The sequence below is a fragment of the Octodon degus genome, unplaced genomic scaffold (assembly GCF_000260255.1).
Source record: "Octodon degus isolate 3935 unplaced genomic scaffold, OctDeg1.0 scaffold00111, whole genome shotgun sequence".
NCBI classification, from domain to species: Eukaryota; Metazoa; Chordata; class Mammalia; order Rodentia; family Octodontidae; genus Octodon; species Octodon degus.
Genome location: NW_004524687.1, coordinates 8,395,116 through 8,400,173, shown reverse-complemented (window position 1 = coordinate 8,400,173; position 5,058 = coordinate 8,395,116).

The window sequence follows — 5,058 nt, the reverse complement described above, 5'->3', positions numbered from 1 at the left end:
AATGGTGTTTGTAAATAGGATCACAAGTCCGCATCTTGTACAGCAATTAACCACTAAGAAGAATATATGCAGTGTATTATTTGTTGAAACTGTACTTCCAATTTGATTTGCAACTGTCTCATTGCTGTTTATCAATAAAACTTTGAAAAAAAAAAGAAAAGAAAAGCAGATGGATCCCAAAGTTCATACATAGTTGACTAAAAAAAAAAAAAAAAAGAATTCTTATTAAAATTGTCACTACTTAATTTATATGTTCCAGGCTCTCTGAAAAACCATAAACAGATATGAAAATGCAGGGGGAGGTGCTTTGAAATTTCCAAGTCAAAGTTCTTCCTTCCATCTTTCTCTAGCACATCCACCAATTATTAAGTGCCAAGACTTCTAGACACAAGTAATCTTTTTGTTCTTAGGGCTGGAAGAATTTCAGTGGCTGCAGAGGAGAGATGGTCGATGAAACAAAGGATGTCAAGAACAGAGCAGACATTTTCTGATAGAATGTAGGTTCTACACTCCTAACTGAACTCAGAATCTACCTGTAGTAGAAGGACAATCCTATGGGAGGGGAAATATTTCTACCCCAATGGTAAAAAAACCCCTAGGAATGGTACATTGGACCATGCTGGGAAGAGTGAGAACAGCACAGCTCTTTCAAAAAAGTGGACAGTTTAGCTGACCATTCACAGCCACTCCCAGGACCATTGGGTACAAAAACACAATGCAGCACTCTCAACCTCCTGTTCCAAGCTAAGGTGAGAAGAAAGCCAGTGAGAGTTCATGACACCACACTCTAGGGCTGGCTGGGCAGACATGCCATGCTTCTGCCCAAAAAGAGAGGAAGAACGAAAGGAATATAGCAGGTAAAACATGAATTCCAAGTCTAGAAGAAATCATAACTCCAGAACAGAGAGCATTATTCAGTAAAAGAACTTAGTAAGAACACAAATTTAACAAAATAAAAATTTAGCATTGAGTGGTCCAGCAGATCAGAAGCAGAGCATGGCAGACCTGAGGAGCCTGGAGAACAGACAGTGTGACACTGTGGCAGGCCCACACTTCTGTCTCTTCTGTAGAGGACAAGAACAGGCTCAGCAGGAAATTGGATTTCTGACAGACAACAGGCTTGAAATAATTGTGTGCTTGTAGAAGAAATAAAGATTAAAGTACTTTAGAGAAATTGAATAAATTCTGAAAGGCAGACAAGGATAATCAAACGTGTAACAACTGGTGAACTTAGAGAACTCAGCCCATCAGATGAAAGATTCAAACTCACAGAAGACCCAGGAAGAAGAAAGTTGCCAAAACAGTGTTCCAAGAAAATGTTGTTAGCATTCAACATGGAACCTTGTCTGCTTACTTAGTTTGAGGACAAAGGAGGAATTGTTCATTTATCCAGGAAGGAAAATGCAAATCATTTACAAGGAAGAAATCAAGCTGACCAGAGACTGCTCCACAGCCACACTACATTTCAGAAAAAAAAAGCTGTGGTAATGTCTGAGAGAGTACAGAGCCCCCATATGTTACACTAAGGAAAGTTTCATGCAGATGTAACAATCAGAGGCATCTCTTCTCAAAGTCAGAAGATCTGAGTCATTCTCGAAAATGTAGGTGGTGATAAGATGCAGCCATACAGGATATGCACATGGAAAAAAAGAAAGACAACTCTGAAAAAGAAAAGCGACTGTGAAGGACCTGGAGTTCATTTGAACATAGGACCAAAATTAAACAAGTATGGCTAGAAATATACAAATGTTATAATGGTGGTAGTAGAGAAATGGTCTAAAACAAAAAAATGGGGTGATGTGAAGGAAGGAAAGGAGTAACCATGTTTTTCAACATTGATTGGTGCTTTATGTGGGATTTACTTTTATTATTATAAGATGTTTTTGGTATCTTGGGGGATTTTATATCTCCTTTTCTTTTAGTTTTTAGAAAATAATATTCTTTCTGGTTTAAAAGACAGTTTAACTTATTTTTTTCTATTAAACAGAAGGACTTAAAAATTAATATTTAAAATAGTATCTGTGTTGGGATTCCATGTGTTTGAAACCATGCTCTTTAAGGCATTCACCCATTCTTCTGCTAACACACACACACACACACACACACACACACACATGCACACATGCACACATACACACATGTACACTCTCACACTCACACTCACACTTCTAGAGTAATGAAAAGTCCAAACATTTTTCTGAATGGTAAGAATTTTGGTGACTTAAAAATTGTGCTGCTTTTCAGGAATTGCCTCTCTTTGAATATCTTAAGGTCTTCATTGTTGTTATGAGCATGATCTGTTTTGAAAAAGATAAAATTCCCAGAACAAAACTTTATGTGGCTGCCTGGATTTGGGGAAGGGAGTTGGGAAAAGATGGCCAGTGTGTAGAGTATTTTGATTTGGGAAAAAAAATGGCCTAGGCTTGCTTGTAGTAACGGTTCTACAGCTTTCTCAAGGTGCTGAGGTCTGTGGAGCCTTGTATTTTAAGTTTGTTGATACAAATGTTTGAATTAATAAAGTTGTTTTACTTTTTAAAACTCTACTGCTTGACTTTATCACAATAAGCAGATCTTTAATTATTAAACAATTAAGGCATTAAATGCCATATAAAATAACATAATGAATTTCTGTGCATCTGTTACCCAACTTGGAAAGACTGCAAAGCAAAACAAAAAGCAAAGCAGAACAAAACAAATCAAAACAAAACTACTCCCAAACAAAAGCAAGATACATTACAAAACACACAAGGCCTTGGAGTCTACTGTTTTTCTGGGTCTATTTTTTGTTATAGAGTGTTTTTGTACTGAAGCAAATTTCTTTATTTTCTTCCTTTCATACAGGGTCTTAGGGCAAGATCAACAGGAAGATGGTGAGGAAGGAAAAGGATATTCTCTGCTAGAGGAGGTTGGTCAGGAAAGGAGAAATCCTGCGTAGCCTGATGGTGGTGGCAGAGCTGGTACTTTCACTGATCTTAAGGTCAGGTGCTTGCACTTGCTCCTCTGAAGTGATCCAGAGGTGGAGCTCTTGCCAAGGGAAGGAACACCCGTGTGATTCAGAGCTTGGAGTGTTCGGGGCAACGTAACATTTATGTTGGATCGGCTAAGTCTTCCAGTTTCAGATATTTTCTGTTTGTTTCTTGATCTTCCTCCTCCTGATGCCAGCAACAAGGGCTGCTGGACAAGGCAGAGTGTGTTTGCCGTTCTTTGGCTTCTTCTGCAGCTGGCTGTCCTGGACAACAGCTTCTTCCTGTGCTCTGGCTCACCCATAAATGGCATTTGTTGGTGCTGAAGTTTTGGTTATTACTTAATTGGCCTGTTTGTTTGTGAGTGTGGGCAGGGAGACACATCATCATTTGTTTTTGTAAACTGAAAGTTGTGGACCCTATTAAATATATCAAATATGACTGACTCATCCTGTCATCTATGCATGGTTACAATCCATAATGAAATATTTGTAATTCAGAATAAAAAGTAAAAACCAAGAAAACAAATGTTTCAATTAATCAAAATTTGTTTTCAAATCTCATTTCTAACATTACCATCCCTCAAAAGTACTAGGCTTATTTGTACATTATTTAAAAAGTGCCCTCAGCACACATCATCAGTTTTTGCTGATCCCCCAGGGGACAACTGCCTGCTGAGTTCCAAGCTGGACCCTACCAGAGGTGGAAGCCTTAGTACCTGGACAGGTTCCAGCTGTCACCTTGAATTATGTTTGGACTCTTAGCTGGTGATAGACACACCCAAAGCGGAGCCATTGGAATGCTCCTTTGGACAGGGACAATAAGGACTTGTAGTTTATACAGGGTTTAAAAGTAAGTAATATTCTTCCTGGTTTAAAAGACAGTATAACTTAGTTTCTTTTTTTTTCTATTAAATGTTCTTTTATTATTTGCAGTAGATGTACATGCCATTTCGTCTTGATTGGATGAAGAGGCTCCTGGGAGCCCAATACTAATCACAGCTGGGTGGACTGGTAGGGGGTGGATCACTGGAGGAGTGCTTTTTTTTTTTTTTTTTTTAGGTGAGAAATTCTTTTATCATATTTAGAATCAAAATATCCCTTAAAATATTTATATTTTACAGTGAAAAGGGCAGCAGAACCCATGACATGTACAAACTTAAGTATTCAAGTTTCTGAAGTGTCAAAAAATGAAAAGAAAAACAATGGCCGACCTCATGGCTGGTGCGTATAGGGATGTTTGCTTAAGGAGTGCAATTAAGTACCAGATGCACTCCTTGGGCTTCTGATTCTTGGTCAAAAACTGTTCAACTGAATGATTGGTATACTCTAGGCATGAGGTTGCTTGGCTTTTTGTTGCTGTTCTAGTTTCTTTAAAAGCCCTGTAACTTTAAACTTACAGAGTACACATGACTCTCAAATCTTCATACAAAGGACACTCACTAGAGGTGAGAAGTATTTTCCATAGTTAACCATATTTACCAATTAAGGAAGAAAAACTAAAATTTCTAAGCCCTTATTGCATATCAATAAAACAAATCTTTGTATATACAGCATTGGAAAACTTTCAAAAATATGAAATTCCTATAGCGAGGTTCAGTGTGAAGGGATGAAGGACACCAGCACAGAGCACTCTGCATGGCAGATGGCGTTGTGTGACCTGCAAATCCAATAGCAAGAGTTCAGAAGGTGGACAATCACGGCGGGCAATCAGAGAAAGGCAAAGCGCTCAGCGGCAACATAAATGTCATCCTGAAGCAGCCTGCAAATTCTACCTTTTAGCTGTCAGTATGGTCCCTATCTTTGTGATACTGATCCCTGTCCTTTTCCGCCTCTCTGTGTTTGCTTTTCTCTCTCTCTTTGTCCTTCTCACGCTCTTCACTTTTGAGTGTGTCTGGTTTCTTTTCTGCACTTCTATTATCTCTGCCTGCCTTTCTATCTGCCCCTCGATCATGTACGGTGACCGTGGCCTGCCTTTGTCTTTGTGCCCTTCCTCTGTTTTTCTGTCTCCGTCTTTGTCCTGGCTTCTGTTCTGCGTCTGTGCCTGTCCCATTCTTGCTTCTGTGCCTTTTCATGTTGTTCTCTTTTCAAGTGAT